The following is a 24,076-nucleotide window of genomic DNA, read 5'->3' on the forward strand; positions in this document are numbered from 1 at the left end:
TAAAATCTATATCCAGTGACTGAAGCCAGAAAAATTCTAGTGGAAATGAGGTGCAATTTTTTAACAGTGAGGGTAATTAACTCCTAGAACAGTTTACTGAGGGATGTGGTAGAACCTTTATCACTTGAAGTCTTGAAAATGGGATAGCATCCTAAAAGATATACATTAGCTCAACCACAAGTTATTGAACATGGTACAGGAATTAATGGTCAAATTTCTGTGACCTGCATTATACAGGAAGTTGTAGAGTATATGACCATAACGGTACCTTTTGCCTTCACAATTTATGAAAATACTTCATCATTTCTGCCTGTATATTTAAAATTGGACCGTCACAACACCAAGAAGCAATGGATGATGTGTGAGCGTGGGACCAAATATAGCTGTAGTCAATCAGTAATTAAAGGGCGTACGAAAGGAGCTAAATAGTGACAAGATTGTAGAGTGGCTTTTTCAGTCTTAACTGAGCAGTTTTTTAATTAGTAGCTAAAATAATAAAGGCAGTGTAACATGCTAAGGGAAAGGAGGTGTTGAATTTTTGTGGAACAATGTGAATATACATTTTGAAACTACGGGAAACTGAATAACTGCAGTTTCTTTGTTTATATGGACCTTTGCAAATAAAAATGTTTAGTAAGTATCTTGTTGCAGTACTCATACTGTACTCATACTGTATTAGAAGGTATATTTCTTAAGAACAGTGACTAATGATATTAGTCATCTTAAACTGGAAATTATTGGCAGGAATGGGGAAGTTCAAGTGTAGCAATACAGCAGGTGTTAGGAAAGAACCTGCTAGCACAGTGGACATTGCTTTCTTCATATAATGCTCTTACTGAAGCTCTGATTTTGAGTCTTATCAAAGGTTAGATAACTCATGCTTGATAAAAGCTTAGCAAGTGATGTTATGAATACTACCTGGAAAAAAATGGCACGTGGCTTATTATTGAACATGTTTGTGGACTTGTTCCTAGAATGAGATCTTTCTTATGTTACAATGTTTTTTTTAAATGTTCTATGAATCATTATTTGGGGGTGCTCTTGATAATAGCTGAAATCATTACCATGGAAAATGGTTATTTCTGAGTTCATGCAGCAACTTGATCAGAATTATTGTAAATAATACATTATTCTAATAATTTGCGAAAAGTATTGAGGGTTTAATTTCAAGGTCTTAACCATACTCTCTTATGCCTAAGCATTAAAAACAAAGTATAAAAAAATTAGATATATTTAATTTCAACTATTTTAGTTGAATTTAAAATATCTAGAAGTTTCTCTTGAAAATAAATGTAATCTCTTTGAGCTGTCACCCAAAAAGCTGAGAAAAGCTAAATACCTTGCTCAGCTGCCCTTAATCAGTAGTACTCCCCTTCCCACAATCCCTGAGTCTGTGTATAAAACAAAGGAGACTTTAGGTAAAGGAACATAGCATTAAGACCCCATAACAACAATAAACCAACAGTTGATTTGTACAGATACCAGACCACCACCACACTTACAGTTTCTTTGTCCTTTGCCTCAGTTTCCCCACCTGCATTTGTGAACATTCAGTGGACAACACACCTTTCACATGCTACTTTCCATCCTTCCCCTGCAGTCCAGGCATGCAGGACGGTGGCATGGGGTTGTACTCAGGCATGCGTTGCCCGGGTAGTGCAGAGCTTGCAGCAGCTCTCCAGCTTTCCTGCATGGCCATGCTGTGCCCTGCAGCACTACACGTGCTGGGCCGTGGTGTGCAAAATGGGGCTGTATTCAATTCAGATTCGGCCTGAATCAGGGACAGTGATTCGATTAGTTGATTCGGATCACTGTCCCCAATTCGATTTGGCCGAATCCAAATCTGAAGATTCGAAGCTGATTCAGAGAATCCATGATTCGGCCATAGACACAGACTTAAATGTTTTTTCTACATACCTCGAAGTATCAGGCATGGCTTGTGAACATTACAATGGTGGGGTGGATGGAGCGTCTCACAGAAGCATGGGGGGTTCCCCCGTGTGCTTGGTGGCAAACCCGGAAGTGGACCAGAAGTACTTCCAGTCCACTTCCATGTCCACTGCCGAGTACTGCTGGGGACTCCCCGCCTGTGCCTCCCCAGCTCAGTGATTGGCTGCAGGAGGACCCTGGGTGCCCCCCCAGATTGCTGAGCTGGGGGATGCAGGGGGGGTCCCCTGCATGCTCCCTGGTGGACTCAAAAGTGGACTGGAAGGGCTCGGCTCCACTTCCAGGTCTGCTGCCGAGTGTGCTGGGGACCCCACCCCTGTGCTCCTGTGGGACATTCCATCCACCCCACCATCGCAGCATTTATGAGCCATCTGGTACCCTGAGGTATGTAGAAAAAACATTTAAAGCTGTGTTTATGTCCAAATCATCAAATCTTTCTGAATCGATTCAGAGGATTCTGATTCGATTTGGAGAGATTAAAGGGTCTCCTGATTCAATTTGGATTCAGAGATTTGGCCACCGAATTAGTCTGAATCTCTGACAAATCGAATCAGTGACTGAAATTTTGCACAGCTCTACTTTGGAGGCCCTGGGGGAGGGTAGCAGGGTGGGAGCCCAAGCCTGCAGTGCACAGCCTGTGACTACCCCCGCCTCAAACACAGATTGAGGCAGCATGTGCCCCCCTTCTCCCCTGGGAGTGCGTGCAGCAGTGGGGAGTTGGCCTCACCCCTGCCTGCCAAAAGAGCCACCTACAGCACTGTCCCCGTTCCCTGCTGGAGCCCTGCAGCTGTGCATTGTGGCTCTGGGGCCCAATCCCCACACACCACCCAGCTGGGCAGCATCCCCAGCCCTGTCCAACTTCCTCCACCCCTCTGCAACTTACTTATGGGAGCTGCTCTCCAGGCTGCCTGACATATACCTGCACATGTCACCCTCCACCCATTCCCCCTGTAGGCTGCAACTCTGCCAGCCTGAAGAGGGCTCATTGCAAAACTGCAAAATCCTTGGGTTTTTTTGCTAAAATGAGAAAGCTGTGTTTTACTTCAGTAAGGGGCAAAACCATGTTTTACTCATTTTTTCCATGGGAAACAGAAAACCCAGATCCCTGCTTATAAGGTAGTACTTTAATAGGTAACCTATGGTTCTTAACTTTTATAGTCCTAGACAAGTGAATTGTGCCATGTTTCTAGTGCAGTGATTCTCAACCAGAGTGCTGTGGCATGCTGCAACAGGTTCATGCTCCAGGGGTGGTTACAATGCTCCCTAGTGGCCATACAATCCCTGCCCAGCTCCAATTCTAGGCTGCCCTCCCCTCCTAACTTGCCCCCATGCCTTGGATGCAATTTTTCTCTTTGGAGGGAGGCTGCCTAAGGCTCATAGAGCAAGCTTAAACATAGGTGCTGTCCTTCCCAATACATACTCCCATGCCCTGCAGGTGATACTCTTCCCTGATGTCACACACCCCTCCTGGGCTATGGGTTACTTGGTCTCCAGGTGCGGTCCCTGACCTTTGTTCTTGCTAGACCCTGGCCCTGCCTAGGCCTGTTGAGATCTCTAGGCCAACCTCAGCAGTCTCTGGCAGTGGTCCCTGAATTGTGGTCTGCCTAGATCCTAGCCCTGTTCCTAGGCTAGTGAGACCTCCCTGACCCTGCTGACACTTGCCCCTCCTGGGCTCTGGGCCTGCTGACACACTCTCTCTGGACTCAGGCACTCTGGTCCCAGGCTCTCTGTCTTCTCAGCCCCTCCTGGGCTTGGGCTCTCTCCCTCTGGGCTACAGGCCCTCTATTCCATCTGGCCCCTCCTGGATTGATGACCTGCTGACTGACACATGCTTTTCCTGGGCTACAGGCTCTTTGTCCCACTCAGTTTTTGGCTGTGGTCCCTGGCCTGTGGTTGGCCTACACTCTGGCCCTGCTTCTTGGCCAGTAAGACCTTTGAGCTCCCTAGTCCTGCTGACACCTGCCCTCTTGGGCTCCAGCCCTTTGGACCCCAGGCCCTCTCTTCTTAGCCCCTTTTGGGCTCAGGCATTGTTCCCATGCTTAGTGTTGCTTAGGTCAGTTCAGTTGCTCTTCTAGGAGTGCTGCTGCCAGGAACTCCTCTCTCTGGCTCCTGGGGCTACAGGGCCTGGCCAGATCTGGCCCTGGGCTTATATGCTTCACGCTCAGTCCCCTTCTGGTCAGGTGACTCCCTAATCACTCCCCCACCACCTGCAGGCTGCTTCTCTGGCACCATCTCCTCTTAACGTGACAGGTACCCTAAGTGCTTTGTCACATATGCTGGGGTTCTTTGAGACCCTTTCAAGGGTTCCTCAGGGCGCCATGCGATGTTAGCACTGTTATGTTTGCAAACATGATTCACAAAATAAACCCAGAGATTTCATATGAGAACCCACGGTGTCAAAAACAGTCTGACCTGTTACCATTTTTCTGAGTTATCTGAAGAAGAATAATTGCTTTATTATTTTGCTATAGTAAAAAATATAGTGAAAAATAAAATATTATTTTCCAAAGGGGGCCTTGAGTTTAAGAAGTTGAGAATCATTGTCCGAAGGGTTTGTATCCTGTGTTATAAATAAGGCTATCAACTCAAAGATCCTCAAAACTATTCTATCAAGAAAGAAATAACACAGATAAGGACCTACATAGTTTACATTAAGATGCAAGAGGGAAAGTAATGGGACAAGCAATGGTATATCTGAGACATGGTGTGCAGTTTAAAAAACATCTCATTAATGGCCTCAACCAGGATGCTCTGGAGCACCATAATCTCTTCATGAGAGGCAATCTCTCACCCTCCACTTGAGCTGGAATTTAAAAAATTTAGCACTGCTTCACCCTAGTGTTGTCACACTTCTCCCAAGAGTGGAAAGCTTCACTGTCCTAGAATATGATCCCGAAGAACCAAACCCTCTCCTAGCTGAAATTTTTATTTCTGTTTTGTATCGCCTCCAAAGGGCAGGCTACTTCAGAAACACCATAGATAGTAGCCTTCAGAAACACTCTAGATGCCCAAGGATATCCTGATGTCAGCTGACACCAATTTCTTATTTCAGTTTTCAGGGTCCTAATAGTAAAGCACCCCTAGTAATTCACCAGTAGCAAAGAAATAGGATAGAACGGATAGTTTAGTGTAGCACATTTAGCATCAGCTTAAACAGAAGGCTGAATCTCACAATTCCCTGTGAACAGGTTCTGATGGACTGTAAGCTGAGGTACATAATGACCATCTAAATCGCATGATATTGCCATTTCTGCTTTCTCTTTGGGTGTCTAAAACTTTTATAAACATGAAATGGGACATCCAAGGTAATTTCTCCATATGAACGCACACAGGCCTAAAGATTTTTGCTTTCCATAAACATTTTTGCAAATAAAAAAAATCTATATGAATACTCACAAAAAACTGATAAAAATATTGAGAATTTAAAAGGAAATGTCTAGATTTTATTCAAATGATTTCTCATGAACATGTTTTTGTAATACTTAATACAGCACAAATACGAATATACCATTCAAGATGTAATTCTTTGGTAGTCAAGTCTTCCCAAAACTTTCTACCCGTATGTAAATACTAAATAAAACTTGTGTTTGGTGCAATACTTCTGAAGCTATCAGTTGACCCAGATCATATTTGCATATGCATGGTACACTTTCATGCTTCTCAGGAAAAACCCTCAGTTTCAAAACCAAAAGATCTATCCTCAGACTACTTTTGTTGAACTATGGAACCTTAATGTATTTCCTGAGTTCCAGGTATTTCTTTTGGACTAGATAAAAAGTGACATTTGTATGTCATTCTGAGTCACCTTTGTCAAGTATCTGTGCAAATTGCATCCAGGCTCCTGCACTGGTAAGACTTTGCCAGATTTCTTCATTTAAACAGAGGAGGCTTCATAGCTGATTTTTTACACACACTACAGCATATTGTAAACTGAGTTTCAATGTGTAAACTTTTAAAATTTTTCAGATTTTTACTAGTGATGCTTTGTTCACAAGCAAATATTTGACAGTTGTTTCATTTTGAAATTAATCTATTTACCTAAAGTATCAGCCATCTAAATGAAGGCCTTCAACCCCGTGCCAGAGCCTTGAATAAGCAGAGTGAAATGACTTGTGTGTGACCTAATCTTTTGCATCTATGGTTGTTAAAGGCCACTGCTCAGAGATCTGACTTGATGGCAATTAAATAAACCAGAAAATTATCAGGTAACACTCTTTGCAGCTGATTGAGAGAAGAGATTGTTAATTTCTAATTTGACCTATACCGATGTTACAGTAATCTATTTTTTTCTAACCGTAATTTTGCAAGCCAGGTATGATTCAAGGGTACTGGTAAGGGAAACATTTTAAATGACCAGACTCCTTAGTCTTATGACCTAGCTTCTCCTAACCTCTTAACTGTCTTAATTATTAGGCAATCAAAGGGCCAAGAGTTTGACTTCGTCTTAAAAGGGCCTTGTCACACATTCACTTGCAAAAGTTGCAAATCATTGGAATGTAACGTATTAAAGTTAGTATGTGTTAGGAGACAACCTTACCTAAAAAGGGAATAATTTTGCAATTTCATGAGGGCATTTAACATGTGCTGAACTGCTTGAATGTGTGTCTTAATGTGTGACATCACCCTTTGTAACAGGTCCAGTCAGGGAACAGAAACTGCAAAAAATGTGACCAGTCATAACGCAATAAAAATGAATAATAAATGACTATAGCAAACACAGTTTGTGAACAAAGCATAACATGGTGGAGGCCAAAATACATTTGTATCACTTGTCTGTTGGATAATTCATTTGTAACACTTTACAGGTAGAATAAAGGCTCAAATTCATTGATTAAACTGTTCGCTTTGAATAGCTTACTTGGGTGTAATTGAAAGGCATATTTTGAAAGTACTGCTCTTACACAATGCCCTGCTATGAAAACTGTTCTGAACTTTTTAACAGGTAATCCTGAAATTTGGGTTGCATATGAATGAAGAGCCAAACATTACATTCTTAAATGTTCACTCATTTGCCATTCCTAGGTTTCATATAAGGCATTTTAGAATATTTAAATGATTGTTAGATAGTTGTTTTAACTAATTGCAATATGTGAAAAGTGGGTAGGAGTACCTTAACCCTAGCCCTCGCCTTTGGGTGGGTTGCGTGACACCGGAGACAGTTGGGGCCAGGCACGGCTGTGGCCACCTGAGCCCCGTGTGGTGCAAGACCCCAAGGAGGAGAGTGGGGGCCAGGCACGGCTGCAGCCACCTGCTCCCTGTGGGGCTGCAAGCCCTGAGGAGAAGAATGGGAGCCAGGCATAGCTATGGTCACCTGAGGCCTGTGGGGGTGCAAGACCCCAAGAGGGAAAGCTGGGGCCAGGTATGGCCTCAGTCACCTGAGCCCACTGGGGAGGAAAGCCCCGTGGCCTCAAGTGAAGGGAACAGTATTAAGCCCCAGTGAAGGGGGCTGAGATCTGGAGCAGAGATGAGTAGCCCCATGCGAGGGGGGCAGTATGGAGCCCTGAGGGAAGGGGGAAGAGATGAGTAGCCCTGAGTGGAGGGGGTGGTGTGGAGCCCTGAGTGACGGGAGTAGGCCCAGGTAGGTCTTCAGACACCTGAGGCTGAAGTTTGGGCCAGAGGCTGAGTAAAGGGGGCTCAGCCCAAGAGAGAGAGGGGCAAGTCCTGACTCCGGTAAGCCCTCCACTGCTAACAGGCCGAGTGTGGGTCAAAAGTACGATCTTAAGTAGCACCACGACCTGCTGCTCCAGGGGGGAGGGAGAGTCCCCTGTGAGACCCTGGAGCACCAGTTGTGGTGTGAGGTACCCTAGCTCCCACATCCAGGAAGGTGGACCCAAGAGAGAGAGTGGGGCTAGTGAGAGAGGCCAGAGGTAGAGTACTCCCTCGACTAGTCAATGCTGTGGCCAGGACCAGGAAGGTCAAAAGGGCCAGGGGCCCATTGCGAGTGACGCCCAGAGGAGAGGGCCTGGGGTCCCCCTGGCATTGGAGGTGAGGCCAGGGCCTGTGTGACCGAAGGTCCCGGGGGAACCATGCCTGAGAGGGGACTGGATAGCTACTAGGAGCTCGGCAGCCCGAATGATGGCAGGGTAGGCCGCAAGAGTGGAGCGATCAAAGGGGGGACCTGATAGGAGGATTCTAGAGCCCAGTGTGGGGCTAATGTGACTAACAGCCAGATGCCATCTGCAAGGCATGGGCTGCGGTGTAGGGGAGGTTTGGAGCCGCAGATGGTGCCTCCTGGCATTGGGGCATAAAATGGGCAGCCTCCCGCTTAATTAACATCCTAATCCATAAGAACAAGGCATGGCAGACGAGTCAGGTGAGAGGTGTGATAACTGGCCTGTCATTTCCTGGGGGCTCCCACGCCACTGAGAGCCCCACCAGGCTACCCACTCCTGGCAGGGAGCAGTTTTAGGTCATGCCCAGGACCAGGAGCCTCCAATCCATCCCCTACAGCTCCTCCCTTATCTCTAGGATGATACACAAAGCCTCACAGCAAGGCAATGTTACTGCCTTCCCAGGCACCAGGAAACTGAGCTCTTTATATAGGCAGCCAGAGATCTAAAATGGCTGCCTCAATCAAGCACTTGCTGGCTGCTTAACTTTGATCTTAAAGTGGCAGACACCAACAGTGCCCTGCCACATACTTTCCCCCTTTAAATGGTACCTAGAAGGTTTCCTCTGCTGCTCCTCCAAAGCAGGCTCCCACCAGAGGTTGTGGGAGCCCCCAAGTGATGAGCATCCTCAAAGGTGCTCCGCCATAGGCCTTAATGTGGTAGATGGTACAGGCTTTGCTGAAGTAGAGGAGGGTGGTCAGCACAAAAGCCTTATAAACCAGGACCTTCGTCAACTTTCCAAGATCTCTATTTTCGAAGATACATTGTCATAGCTTGCTGAAGGCAGCACTGGTGCAGTTGACCTGGTGCTGGACTTTTTCATTGATGGTAGCCTGTTGAGAGGTGGGTGCTGATATATGGAAAGTGCTCCAAGTACTCCAGAGTCTCCCCATCTATGTAGATAATGTGAGGGATGTTCAGCTGACCTAGGGAAGGTTGGAGGACCTTCATCTTGGCGATGTTCACGGACAGGCCAAGTCTCTTATACAAAGCACTGAAGACATCTAGTGTTGCTTGCACATCCTGTGCAGAGTGAGCCATCATGCAACAAACATCTGTAAACTGAAGGTTGTGGATGTCCTTGGTGGTGAGTTTTGTTTTTGCCCAGAAGCACCCAAGAATGAAAAGCTTTCTGTCCAGTCAATACTGGATACTGATGCAGGATGCTGGATCATCTCCAGGGATCCTGGTTTTCTCTGATAAAAAAAAATCATAAATTCTCTGACAAAAAATGGCAAATTCTCTGATAAAACCCCCCAATCTATTATTAAAATTAAAAGCTCCCTGCAGCCCCCCCAGCCCTGCTAGTGCCCCTCACTTGCCCCCCAATTACTCCCCAGCCCTGCTGGTGCCCCTCACTGGCCCCACAACAGCCCCCACCTTACTTGTGCCTCCTACCCCCATCCAAAGCCCCTGCACCCCAGCCTTTTGGGGGGGCCTTATCTGCCAAGGCTATGGGGCCAGGGACCCAAGTAAGCAGCTCCCTGCTCCCAACAGCAGGCATCTGCAGCAGAAGCAGCATGGCTTTGGCTTGCCATTGCTGCTGCCTCCTTGGGCAGTGGTGGGGCTGGCTCCTGGCTCCCCACAGCCCTGCTGGTACCCCCCAGCTGTGATCTGCAACCCCCCAGCTCTGCCAGAGGGGCCCCCGGCTCCTGCAAGTCCCACTTACCTCACAGGGTCTAGGAGAAGAGTGAAGCTGAGCTGAGCCCGCAGCTGTGGCTGACTGAGAGCCTCAGGCCCCACCATTCCCCCTCCCCATCTACCTCTGGGGAGGGCTGGGTTTTCCCCTCCTGTTTGCCAACAGCTCTTGCAGGCTGGAGCTCAATCAGCCTGCAGAGCTGTTTGCTAAAGCAGGGAATCTGTGGGTTTCTCTGCTTAAAGGAGAAATCCATGTTTTCTCTGATAAAATATGGAAATCTGTGGTTTTATCTTTTTCCATGGGAAACGGAAAACAAGGATCCTTGAATTCATCTTAGATGAGGTGGATGATGACAGTCAGGTAGATGGGGAACAGGGTGGGGGCAATCACACAGCCTTGTTTGATCCCTGTCTAGATGTGGAAGGTGTTGGAATGATTCAAAGTACTGACTACTCTAGGTAATGTGTATTTTTGCTCTGTGTTACAGGTATACAAAGACACTAAGGGCACATCCAACGAGCACGCACATGCCTCTTGCCCCACCTCAAACCCCTTTGAGGCGGGGCAACAGGCACATGCAGGGGAACAAGAAAATGTTCCCTGCGCTGTAAACTTTCAACGCAGGGAAAAAATTAGACCCCTGGATATCCAGGGATCTAAAAAAATCGATATTTAAAGAAGTGGAGCAGGGGATAGTTCCAGACTGTGCCCTGAGGCAACCGGAGGCTGGGTCCTCCATAGAGAAGCTTTGGCTGCCACAGCGTCTCTATGGTTGCCCCTTGCCATGGTGCTGAAACACGTGGCCGGCCAGGCCACATGTTTCAGCACCAGGGCTCTGGTGCCGGTGAGTAAGGGGTCAGGGGGCTGGAGCAGGGGGGAGGGCACCATGCAGGTGACCCCCGACAGTCCCACCCACTCTCCCAGCCCCCCAACCCCCTGCCAAGGCCAGCCCCTCCCTTTGCCAGCTCCCCTGAGGCCCCTATGATCCCTGCCGGGGCCAGCCCCTCCCCCCACCAGCCCCCCTGAGGCCCCCTCCCCCTGCCAGTGCAGGCCCAATCCCCCCATCACTGCCCCCCCACCTCACACTTAAAAAAAAACCCCAACCCCCCTGCACTTACCTGCAGTTCAGCTGCCATCTGGCTGACTGGGGCCCTGCCCACACAGGGCAGGGTGACAGCCCCAGAAGCCCTGGCTTGGGCCATCCTGCCCCTCTGCTGTCCTGTACTGCCCAAGGGGGCTCACCAGGAGGCCCTGGAGCCCCTCACCCCTGCTTCTAAGGTAAGCAGAGGCTTTTATTCCCCCCGCTTTTTTTAAGTGATGGTGTCTGGGGTTGTGGGGGTAGCCATAGGGGCCTGGGGGTGCAAACTGGGGGGGTGAGGTTGGGTGAGGCAGCCATTGGGGGGTCTGGGGGTGGGGCTGGGTGGGGCAGTCATTGGGAGGGCTGCAGCAACTGGTGGGGGATGGGGCCAGGTGGGGCAACAATTGGGGGGCTGGGGTGGGGCATGTGGGCCTTGTAAGGGGGGTGGTAGCCCCTGTGGAGCCATTTGGCCCCTGCTGGGGGGCCATAACCCTTGTGTGGGGGTTGAACCCCCTGTTGGGGGGCATACCCCTTGTGTGGGGGCCACTGCCCAGTGGGAGTGCAGGGAAACATGTATTCATGAATTCACTTTATTATAAGAGACTTGTTTTAACACTGTAAGACATATCAATAAAACCTTGTCCAACTGATCATTGTCTCTTTCTTGCTCTCTGTCTTTATAGTGGTCTTTTGTTTTACTTGTGGATTTGGGGGTATTTTACAGAGTGACTTTGGGATATTTTTTATCAGTGATTTTTTCAGTTTTCTAATAGGGAACATCAGAATTCTTGCTAGGGAGGCCAGTGGCAGGTCCCTGCCTGTTCAGAGCTGGCACCTTGAACCCATTTGGCTGTGGCTGACCTCCTGGACAAATGGGGCCAGGAGGACATGTTTTGACAGTTCAAAGCAGGCCACTACACCCAGAACATCTGCTGGGTGATAGCTGCCCAGAGCGCACAAATGGCAGTGGTGCCACACAAAGGCCAACCCTGCAACCACAGTCCACTGGCAGCTGGCTGTGCAGTCCCCATCGAAGTCTGGTAGGTGCTCAGCAGGTCACAGTCAGACAGCAGCCCCCACTGCCAGACTGCTGCAGTGGGTAGAGGGTGCAGGGAACTCTCAGGGCTGCTTCAGCAGTCTAGCTGGCACAAGGGGTAGTGTCCCCAGGTACCTATTGGCTGGGCCCCAGAAGCTCCGGAGAGCTGGTAGCCCTGAGCTACTTGCCAGGGCGACTTTTTATACTGCTGGGGCCAGAACAGGGTAGCTTTTTATACTGCTGGGGACAGCACCCCCAGCTGGCCCTGGGCTCTAGCTCCTCCTGGCTGAAGATCCAGGAGAAGCCAGGCAGGGTTATTTTGCCGCAAGTGGCACAATTTGCTCCATAACAAAGTGCATAACCAAACACATGCACTGAAGCAAAAAGCCCCGGCTCAAATTTGCACCGATTCTATTTGAGCTGCTGCAAGCGCACGTGCTTGCATGTGTGGACTCGTGCTAAGACTCAGTTCTGATGCAGTAAAAGGGCAAAAAGATATAATTATGTCAGCCAAAATATAAAGTAATAATGAGACTTTCTTCTAGCTGAGAAATAATGGGAGTGTGTACGTTCCCTCCCCAAATACACAGAGTCTGGGTATTAGCTGTCAAATAGCTAAAATCATAGGGAATTTTTCACTTGTAAATCTGAAATATTTTACATAAACATAAGGGTAAATATAAAATAATAATCAAAAGAGAGAGGTAAGATAATTAAACTAGGTAGTAATACTTAGCTCACATCCTATAAAAGCCAGGAAGACAGAAAGATTTTTTTTCTTTTTCCTGTCAGATGGATCAGCAAGTTTTTCTCATACACAGCTTCTCTGAAAAACTAAGGCCAGGTACAGACATTATACTTTTACTGGTATAAGTGATCAGAAACAAGTCTATATACCCATAACAGAACAGAAGCTTGGTGCAACTAGACTGGTTTAAAAATTGCAGAACCCAATCCAAGATAAACCTGGATCAATGTGCACTCATACTTAATCGATTTAGGTTAGACCAATGAATCAAACTTCTGACCAGATCCCCTAGCAAGTCATATTAGGTCTCTGTCCCCAGCATCCCAGGCACCTTTGTGGCTTTCCCACTAGCACTCACCCCGTACTTGACTGCTTTGGCAAGCACTCAGCAGGCCCCAATCCTGAGCTCTCACAGAGCCAAGTAAGCTCTCTCCAACACAGACCTTTTCCGCAGCCCTGCCTCCTGCCTGTGGCTACCTGCCAGCAGGCATTGTTGGGGGTGGTGGGAACAGAGGCATCTATGCCCCTGCAGAAACCCTACCACAAAGCACCTGACCATGCACACAGTCCAGGTACTAAGCTCAGGAGAATTGCCACAAGCTGGCACAGCACCACAGAGCCTGACTAGGCTGCTGGGCACAAGCGAGCATTCTCCTGCCTCCCTGCCATATTGTCTGTCAGTTACAGACAACTGTCAGCTGTAGACAGGCAGCATGGAGGGTGGGATGGGGGGGCATGGGTGACTGGTGCCTCCTGGTTTTGGGGGGGCACCAGCTGCCGATCACCAACGGGGGGGCAGGGTCCCCAGCATCTAATTGCTGCCATTGGCAGAAGTGCTGGCAGCAAACCAGATGCGCTGGGGGCAAACTGTAAGTGCCATCAATGCTTCTCAAGGGGGGAACCAGCCGGCACTCCCCACTCCCTGACTGGAGAGGGCCAATTTTAGCGGGGCATATGCCCCCCCCCCGTGTACCCCGTACGTATCACCTATGGGTGGGGGAAATGCTCACCCATGACTGGCAGTCTGGTTGGGCTCTGTGGTGCTGTGCTTGCCCCTGGGAATTCTCTTAGGCTCAGTGTCAGTTGTGTGTGTACATCATGGGGTGCTCATAATAGGGTTCATGCAGGGACTCAGACTGCCTGCAGCTGACAGATACCTGTGGCTGACAATGTGGCAGGGAAGGAGGGAATGCTTGCCCACGCCTGGCAGACAATCGGGGTGGCCCAGATGCTTGGTAGTCTCTTACAGACCAGGGAGCCTGCGGGGCCTTCGGGTAAGCATGCAGGTTTTCCCCCAACCTGCTGGCCTTGCTCAGTGCAGGCAGCCTACATGCCCCCCACCCCCTCCCAAAGGGCAAATGTGTGTTCTGTTCTCTACTGATCCTACCTACACTGCTTAAAGAAAACCATGCAACTTAGATCTATTCCACCTCAGACTTTTTGAATGTCTGTACTTAGTGTAAGTGAAAGTGGCTTCTGATGAATTTCTGCCTCCTGAGATGGGCTACGCCTGTCAGGAAATATTATGCAACTTCCACCATATGATGTGCTTCTTTGTGAACCGGCCAGATAAATCAGTAACAAACTGTATATACATGGTAAATCTGATAAAACTTCACAGATATCCAGGGACAGAAAAAGTTTGTGAAATATTTTTATAGACAGTTTATAATTATGAACAAAATTTGCTTCTATGTTATGGGCACTTTTGGAATGTGAATCAAGGTTGATTTTAAATACCTCTAGACCTCACAGCTCTCCTATTAATCTCTAGTTTTGTGTTTGTTAACAGGTCCTTATATGTTTCAGAGACTAATTCCAAACTGATGGGTAAAATGGCAAGCATTCTGAGCAACTCTGAAGAACTTAGTTTTGAACTGAAGATATTAGTATCATATACAATGTTGTTAAATTATTTTCTTCATTCCAATTTTTTCTTCAGATGCAACACAATCATTACATTAATTATAAACTAACAGACAATTCTGAGACCTATACTTACCTCCAGGAAGTAACATTACCCAAATGACTTGTATAAAAATTCTCTGAACTAGTAAGAGAAGAAAATAATATAGTTCTTATAATATTCCTTTGCTAAAATAAAATTAACACAGTGTTTTCTTAGTCGATTGTTTAACACCTTACTCCTGTCACTTATTTCCTTTCATCCTTATTTTTCTTGTTTTCCTTTATTCATATTTCATTTCTTGAACTCCTTATCTCTCTAATCCCTTATCCTTTATGTTCTTGCTTTATCTCTCATTCCACCATTTTCTTCTATGTTTCCTAAGCCTATCTCCTTTCCCATGCTAGGCTCCCCAGGCTTTTCATGCCCTCTGAACCCTTTTCCCTTTCCCCCCAGTTCCATACCTTTCCCATCTCTTTCATTTTCCTTACAGCAATCTGCACAGAACAATACCAGAAGTAAAACTGGCAAGCTGACAAAAAGAACAGTTGGAAAGAAAAGTTTACTCAAAGAAAGAGAGGCTTATTTCTTTTTAAAAAATATATCTATGGGAAGGGGTTTGCCAAATCATCTGCTTTTTCAAATGTAGATTATCGAGCCTGTTTCTCCAATGTGTGTGTGGAAAGGAACAAAAAGGACTTTCAGACTACCAGATGACTTGAGTATACCTAGGTAGGATTCTAATGTGGAGCAGGACATCAGTAACTCTGAAATGAGTATTCTGTGTTATGTAACTGGAGTGAGAGTTGATTTATTTTGGTATTGATTTTCATTGTTTGAAAATAAGGCAAAGTGTATGAAATGAACTGTGGTTAGGACTTTTACTCTACCTCCTTTCCCCTTGCTGGTGAGCTTGAATCTTGACTTATTGTGACTTACTGAAAGAGGTCCTCTGGTAAGAATTCATCAGCATCTGTAAGTTACTCTTTCAATTGGCTTTTATATCCTGAACTGGCTTGGCTTGCATAGATTTTTAAAAGAGTTATAACAAGTAGTTAATTAAGTCAATTTTGGGGCCTATTAAACTTGATGGCGTCCAGTTCATATTTCTATGGATTAACACAGTAGAATCTAACCACTCTGAAAAAAGAAGTAAGTGTGAACTCACCAGTAGGTCAGTATCATTGACTTTTTGATAAAACTTTTTCAAAATTAAAGCGGTTTTCAAATACTCGCATTTTTAAGGGAGGACAGATGACAGAAGGCACCAGGGTTCAGAGTAAATTACTCAAATCTCTGCCTCTCTCACCTATAATCAGCAAGCTACAAAAAAAAAAATTCCTAAACTTCGATATTTTTGTCGTGGCTTCCTATGTCTTCTAGCAGCCTATCCTGTACATCAAAGGTCACAAAAGAACACAATGAGTCACTAGAAACGCCGAAAGAATGCTGTATGAACAATTATACGTAAATTGCACCCTGGTATTTCATGTCTCTGCCAACTTGCAGTAATACAGCCCATTTCCTTTTCCCTACCTCCCCCCAACCTTGCAGTCCTTGCCCATAATAGTAAACAGCTTCCGTATTCTGCTCCAGGAAGCTTGTGTCTTATTTATTTATTTTGCATTCATACTCTTGCATTTTGGGCTGCAGTGATCTGAAGTCTTCTGCTGAAATGTTTTAGGCTCCATCCTGGTTTTCTTTAGCATCAGTGCTGCAGAGTCTATGATAGCTCCATACTGCTGCCAGGCTATGCAGCTGAAGACACCACTAAATCACCCTTATTCATTCATTCTTCCCTGAGCACCTCCACATCCTATAGCTGAAGAAATCAGTGCAGATCCCTCTGGATCCATTAATTCCATTCAATTCGGCACAATATAATCCATACTGGGTCATATAATGTGAGTCAGTGCCAAATAGGCACTTATTTTGGTGGTTTTCACATAAAAGTAATAATGACCCACCAACCTTGGAATTTCATTTTATATTGAAACCCCAATTTTCATGCTTTGAGTGTCTGAAAGTGCCAAGGACTTGTTTTGTTGCTGTTATGTACCACAGAAGCTAATGGACATGCTTGTCTTACTTATTGTGTGCTCATATGACTTAATATCCTAGGAAATAAAAAAAAAGTAAAGGATTTTATTGACTAAATACTGGCAGGGGGAAACAAAGCAGGAAGTGTTTTTTTGAAGCATATATGACTTTCGTGAAAGTTAATTAGGTAATGTTAACATAGCTTTCTGAATTCATTGTATTATTACCTATACATTCAAAGCGCTCTTCAAGTTGTTGAATATTATACGAATTCCATAGGTTGATGTCTATTACCTTTCAGAAGCAACAGTGTGATCTGGAAAAATTCTGATGACAAGCGGTACCAACTGGCACTCTCTCAAGCTTTCTGCAGTAAGAAAAGAAAAGGGGGAAGGATGATAACATCTGAATAAGCCTCCCTGAAGAAAAGTTTTAGTTAAATCAGAAGATTTGTTTTTAGAATTGTATGGCTGTTGCATTTCTGCTTTTCTATCTGGAATGCGAAGGGAAAGGCAGCAGATAAAGATGTTTAACTATTCTCAAACTAATCATATTTTTCTTTATACAACTCCAGTAAAATGTGTTTTTTGAAGTAAAATATTCCTTCATGTTTTATGCCTCAAATCTTGTAGTGTCACCATTAGCAAATGATTTAACTGCACCTTGCTTCAGTTAACATTGTTTTACCTAACAGGCAAGTTATCTGTAAGGTGTGCTGCCAGACTTAATACAGTGGAATGTTAAAAATCTAGTCAGAAGGTCCAGGGTTCTGATCCTAAAGTTGACAGCAACTGAACAGCCTAATGAAATGAATCTAGAGACTACAGTGAGCTCTCAAAATATGTATTGCAAGACTGAAATCTAAGTTTTGATTCTTAACTCAATGGTATAAAACATTCAACATGCAGTTTTCACCTGTTTAAAAATAAATTAAAAATAAGGAGACAGCGATCTGTGAGGATTATGGTCCAGTCTTGGAGGAGGCCCATATCATATCCACAAAACCCCAGTGAAATCATTTTGTTTCCACATTAGTTTAAGGGCAGACCCACCATCAGTTCCTTCAGTGAGTAACATTATTAATGCTGTTTAAAGTTTGCAGTATTATACAGTAAAGTGTTTTAGTATCCCTGAATGAAAGCTGCTATAAAAATGCACCATTATTAATAAATAGTTTTAGGGTCAGGCTTTAAGAAGTGTGTGGCATGTTATATGTTCCTGACTGTGAATTTTGCCGACTCTGAAATGCACTTGAAAACCATAATGTGCATTTGCCCATACCTTTATGCATGCAAAAATCCAGCAGGATGATACTGTCAGATAGCTTTCAGAAACTGAACCTACATGCACGCACAAAACAAAAAAATATGCATTCTTGTAATGTAATTTTACAAATGTGGCCTGCTATAAATTATGTAAATTAATTAAAATGCTCAAAACTCACTGTACTATAAAATACTGAACACAATGAGACTTAATGCGAGAACATTAAGAATTTCAATCCTCCTCTAGAAAGATATCTGTCTCCTTATTCTCTTTTATCTACACTATCAGAAAGTAGGAGAGTGGGGGCAGTTGAAACAGAGGGTTGTGTTTGCTCTTCCAAAGTTTTATTGTGGTGTTTTTTGCCTTTGTCACAGATGCTCCATGCTCATCAGCTGCTGTGTTCCTCTGAGGGAGGGAGGGAGAAAGAAAAATTGCCAATAACATGGTACCCTTAAGTGTAGGCATGCATAAAAAATTACTGAAAATTGGGCTGTGGTATGTGTTCTTATTTTAGATTTGCCCTTGTTAACGTCTTTTTAATAAACAGGTGCATACACTTCCCCAAGCTGTCACTGTTGTTTACCCAGTCTGTACACTTTATAAAATCGACTAATGGAATAGACCCAATCATCATAAGGCTCTGTGTTAATAAAACAGAGCTTCAAACTTTTCATGAAAATACTGTGTTACAATATAGCAATTCTGATTTATTTATTTATTTGATAAAAGCTTTCAAGCTTTGTTTTTAAAGATAAACCTGTGTCTCATTCTGTTGTTACTTACGTTCACTCAGCATGGTAATGTAAGTAGCATGTTTCTCACACACTTTACAGACTTATAAAACATATTTGGGTTGGGGAGAGATGGAGATGAGGTCTTTGAGGGGGGGAAATAGAAAACAAGTATCAACTGGGATTTTAAATTAAATATAATATTGTTGTATGTAAATATACAGAAGGCTCCAGTTACAATGCTCTGCACAGAACAAGGCTCTTGTACCATGAAAGACAGAACTGTGGTAAGACTATGGGAAAAGATAGAAAGAGGCAGCACTGAAGAAGTAAATAGTGAAAGAATATTTAAGTAGGCTGGATCAATAATGAAATTACCGATAGATTAATAGATAAATATGCTAAAGGCATTAACTTTATCTTCCTGTCACTTCCAAGTCACACTAACAGCAGTCAGGTACTTCTGTTCAGTCAGTCTGGGACAGATAACTTTAATTGTACACAACACAAAATGCTGCAAGTAACAAGTTTCTGCATCAAAGTCTTTAGCAAACATGTCACTTGCAAGATATGCCCAACTGATGAACTGTGAATTTATGTTTAAATTGATATATCAAATTATAATTGCCTAAAGAGAGAGATGATTTTTATGATGTGAACAACTGTCTGTAAGGAATATGACTGATCTTCTTCACAAAATCTAACAAATTGCTACCATATGGAGGGACTACTTTGGGATGCTACTGGCCTTAGTTGGGCTCAAGTCTGTGGTACATATATGAAAAAGTTCATAACCCATTATAAATCCCTCAACCCATCCAGCCCCCACTATTTAAGTGACAGGAACCTATTGCTGTGGATGACTTCATAGGGCTACAAAAAGTGTTTGACTAGACTCAAAATATTTGAGTACTCCCTACCTTGGTCTGTTTTGCTGTGCCTTGATGAGAAACAACACTGATGATGCAGCTTTTACTATTAATGTTGCTTTTACTATTAATGTTGCTTTTTCTGGGAAAACAAAAAGCAGAGGGTGGAATTTTTATAGTAGGCAGATGGAGTGATTTACAGTGGGGGTGGGTGGGGAAAGCACTAAAGTACTCATTAGGGGCATACTTATTAGGCCAAGCAAATAGTTAATCCCTGTCACATAGAGGTAACATAGTTGCCAACCTTGAACTCTAAATTAAAAGCACTCCTAGTGCAAGAAAGTGATTCTTTTCTGCAGCTTCCTCAGTACCATCCCTCTACCATAATACTGTGGTATTTTTCGTTCTTTAAATTCTGGGCTCCAACTAATTACTGGCAGGAAGTGCCTATTTTTATGCCATTCGTATGCAAATGAGTGAGAAAAGTAGAAAAAATATTCTCAAGGAACAGTTACAATATCTGTCCATAGATTGCTAGCCAATTAAAAAATGGTATTATAGATGCAGGACACTAGCAGAAGACTATGGCAAAATGTTTCTGGGTAGGAGCCTGAAGTTTAACTTCAATGAGACCTGTAGATACTTAGTCCCTTTTCTCTGAAAATGAGGCCTTAGGTGTCTCAGATTGGTCACTTGCAAATTAGTAGAAACGCTTTAACATTTTGGCCTTCATTTCACTGCCTCAATTTGTTTTCTACCCATAAGATAGGAGTGAAGGTGTGCTGAGAATAAATAATATAACAGGACCGATGCTTCCTGCATTTTGTAAGTCAGCATATCTACTGACAGAAACAACATTTATAAGATAAGGGCTAAATTTTATCAAATATTATAATATGTAAATGTTTTTTAAGATTTTCAATATTTCTTGCTTCCACTTAGTCAAAACAAAATAACCCTCCTCTCCCACCTTGCAAATTGCCCATCTTGTGAAATTTTGGCCCTTCAACTTATTCATGGTATTCGTATAGAGGCACATGACAATGCAAAATCATCTGAAAACAAATTAGCTCGTTTTTTCTTGACTGTAAGACAATACCTAATTTTTAATTTAGGTTACTCCTTATGCAGATTGGGTTCCTTTCCTCCCTTTCCTACCCAGAGCAAGGAAAAATATGTAATTCTTAAGGGCACTGTCTCACAGTCCTTACACAGTTAAAACTTCCTGGGAATGTTGCCTGTCTTGGGCTTCTCCTATCTTTATCTCAAGCCTTTCTTTCAAAAAGTAGTTTAGTCTACTTCCACATACCTAAAGATAATAAATGTGCTAAAACTGAGTCCAGGCTAGAAATCTTATTTCGGTAAAAACCTTTGTCTGAGGATCCTTGTAACTCAGGCTGGGGCACCTGAGTTTTTACAAAACATACCACCATCTCACCTATATCACATGCCTGAGATCTCAATGGTTATAACAGCTGCAAAAGTTTGATTCTCCATAGAAAAGAATATACTCCTCCCCCAATCCCTCAATAAGCCTGATAATACTCGCTGTATTTTGCTTCTCCCACACCAACTCCCTTTTCATGGTTTTTATCTTTCCTCCGCTGCACTTCAAATTCCTTTTAGTACCTCTGTCTTTGTTTTCCCCTAAAATCACCATCACCCAACCTCCTCTGGTATTTCCCAGCCTTTATTTTCCCCAACATAATACCTCTTTTTCCAGTCTGCTTTGCAGATACTGTAGGTTGTGAAACCTAGTAAAACTATCTACTTGCAAAATATCCTGGAAATGAACCACCTACTCTGTATGTACTCTCTCTCATAGCTACTGGACTAAGAAAACACCATTCACTTATCCACAGTATGCAGTTATCATTAAGTTAATACAAGCAATGCGTATTAGCACTGACAGTCTGTGTACTTAAGAGTATTAGCAGCCCTGCAACTGCCTAGCGCCCATCATTTTCAATGCTGCTTCTAGCAGTATAGAAACTGATCATCCAAAGTTTGAAAGTGAATGGAGTTAGTTTCAGAGCTGTTTGACAGGAGTCTTAAAAACTGAAGGGAAAGGGCAGTTTTGAAAATGATGGAACTGGTCAGTTCCAAAGGCTTCTAATAGCAGTCCCATGACAGCTGCTTTCTCTTTACTTTCTGGCAGACTTACAGAGTTATAAACTAGACAATCAGAGTCACAGTTAGCATGTAGTTAAGGGGAGTACAACTACCTTATAAAGCTGACAGTGGGGATGAAAGCTGCTATGCACTGAAGTGGTCTATGCACTTACAACCAACTCTGTCCTTACAATACAAGCCGGTGGCTCTCACTCTATTCAGGCTGGAGGCAGCCCTGGGCAAATGCCAGCTCTTACTTTTGACTCATTTTGCTCGTTATTCTTCTGTAGTTAACTTTGGTGACAAAGACCTCAGCGAGACCACAACAGGATAAGAAGTATTTTTTCCACACAGTGGCTGCCCATACATGTGCTGCAGGTGGGGCATTTTAATTAGGGTGGTACCACCCTAAATAAAACAGATCACTGTGACACACAGTAAGCCCTGCACCTTTCAAAATGGCAGCGAGGCTGCTTTAGTTAAACCTGGTGAATAAGCTTTAGTTAAAGCATCCCTGCATGTGTGATGGTGATGGGACTTGTTCATGTTCCAACTAGATAAATGTAGTCTGCTCTGACACCTGACTGGAATACAAACCAGCACATCTGTGGGCATGACGATCTTCCGAGGTCCCTTATGGCTTTACAATCCGTGAATCTATAGGCAGCTGTATAGGCCTATGGCTGCCCCTAGATGTGCTGGTTTGTATTCCAGCTAGGTGTCAGAGCAGACTCCATTCACCTAACTGGAACATGAACGAGTCCCCTCATCATCATGTGTGTTAAACCCCCCACCTTTCAAAATGGCTGTGGGCCCACTTTAGTTAAAGCACCCTGCAGCCATTTTGAAAGGTGGGGGGCTTAACACGTGTCACGGCGAGCTGTTTTACTTAGAGTGGTACCACCCTAAAGAAAATGCCCCACCTGCAGCACATGTATAGGCAGCCATATCCTGTTGTAGTCTCGCTGGGGCCTTTGTCACCAAAGTTAACTACAGAAAAATAATGAGATAACGAGAGCAGAACAAGTCAAAAGTAAGAGTAACCAAGCCCCACTCTACAGGCAACCCTCGCTTCGCACTCTTCATCACTTCCTGAAAAACCAGGCGCGAGGCGAAACTGACCCAAGACGGCGACTGTGAGTGCTAGAACGACACTCGCCGTGCGCTCGGTGGAAATGGGTATCAATTTAAAACAAGCGTTGTGGCAAATCCTGCTGCGCTCGCCCAGGTCTTTGTCACCAACATGAACCCCGGAAAAATAATGTAGAGCAAAACGTGCATTTGTGAAGAGACAACCCACAGGTGCTGGGCTTGGCCTGTTCTCTACCACAGCCCCCTGCTTGTACAGGAGCCCAACATAAACACCTTTTTTTTTTTCCTTTTTCTTTTTCCACCCCCACCCGGGCGAAAACGGGGTCTGTTTCTTTTCTGTTTTTACCTCAGCAAAACCCATTGCTGACACACCGGGCCTAGCTGGCCGGGCGGCCCGTGCCGGCCGGCCGGGAATGACGGAGGCCCGGGCACGGGGGCGCCCATGGCGGGGGCGGCGGCGGTAGCGCGGGCCGGGCCTGGCCCGTTGTCGGCGGTGCGGAAGCGCTGTCGGCGGCCCCGGGGCGGGGGGAGGGGCCGGGCCGGGACGCGCGCGTTGGTGCCGGTGCTGCCGGCCGCGGGAGGGCGAGAGGCGGCAGCGGCGGAGGTGAGGTGCGCGGGCGGCGCGAGGCGCGGGCTGGGGAGGGTGGCAGGCTGGGGTCAGAGGGCGGAGGAGGCCGGGCGGCGGCGGGGGCGGGCCGAGCTAACATGGCTCCCGGCACCTGCCGCTCGCGGGGTCACCGGGGGCGGGGGTGCAGCTTGGCCTCGGCCTGCCCTCAGCAACGGGGCAGAGGTTGGGCGCGAGTCTCCTCGGTCCCACCCCCCGCCACGAAGGAGTAGCTTTGAATAAAAAAACCAAAACAAAACACAGGCTGCCCGGGCTGCGGGGTAGGGGGCTGCTTGTGTCAGATTTGCGAAGCGCCTGGGAGCTGTGCTTGCGGCCCCCCCCGGGTCACGGGGGTGAAGCCCACGCGGGAAGGTCGCTGCCCCGAGAGGAGGGCCGGGCCGGGCCGGGCCGGGCCGGGGGGGGGCTGGGTTTGCTGTGTTCCAAATGCATGGGCTGCAGGGCTGAGTCCCACAGGCCTGGCACGAAACCTGTCCACGCAGAGGGCGGCGAGTTGGAAAGTGCCGTGGACTTGAGGGGAGCGTGGCTCAGGAGAATGAGACTTGGCAGGTCTGCACAAATCTTTTAGCACATGACTGTGTGATGATTGGAGTAGCAGGCTGGAGGAAAGAAATGATTTGAGCTGTAAATAACATGCTGTTTTTTTTCCAGGGAAGGAGGAAAGGGGGGAGTTGGAGACGGGGGAGATGCTGATTTTTTGTGGGAATTTAATATTAATTTATTTTGCGGGGAGTTGTAGCCATACGTTACCTTGGTTGGAAACTTAGTGCGTCTGTCAGGTAAAGATGAGCGGCAGATTGCAGTCGGGTGTAGGACAATGGTTCGGCATAATTCAATAGAGCTATTTTATTGGACTCTATTAACCTGCTTAACCTTAAGT

General features: G+C 45.5%; 1 protein-coding gene and 1 long non-coding RNA gene across 6 annotated transcripts in view; one reads left to right on the forward strand and one right to left on the reverse strand.

Annotated features, from left to right (window-relative positions):
- Positions 1–5,368: 5,368 nt before the first annotated feature.
- LOC149867617 (uncharacterized) lies at positions 5,369–23,060 on the reverse strand. The gene is made up of 3 exons (XR_016442098.1): positions 22,921–23,060; positions 12,552–16,871; positions 5,369–9,253 (listed from the first exon to the last, which is right to left on the reverse strand). It is a non-coding gene; the product is annotated as an uncharacterized LOC149867617 (long non-coding RNA).
- Positions 22,946–24,076, forward strand: part of QTMAN (queuosine-tRNA mannosyltransferase) — a 298,926-nt gene continuing 297,795 nt past the window's right edge. For 2 of the 5 annotated variants that reach the window (XM_090045816.1, XM_090045823.1), the window contains exon 1: positions 22,976–23,178. The gene's annotated coding sequence lies outside the window, so the exon portion shown is untranslated. Of the gene's footprint in view, positions 23,179–23,294; positions 23,746–24,076 lie in introns of those variants that run through there. The other 3 variants (XM_090045821.1, XM_090045822.1, XM_090045817.1) reach the window with 3 other exon arrangements.

The sequence above is a fragment of the Crocodylus siamensis genome, chromosome 4, assembly GCF_052110815.1.
Source record: "Crocodylus siamensis isolate JL-2025a chromosome 4, ASM5211081v1, whole genome shotgun sequence".
Classification (NCBI taxonomy): Eukaryota; Metazoa; Chordata; order Crocodylia; family Crocodylidae; genus Crocodylus; species Crocodylus siamensis.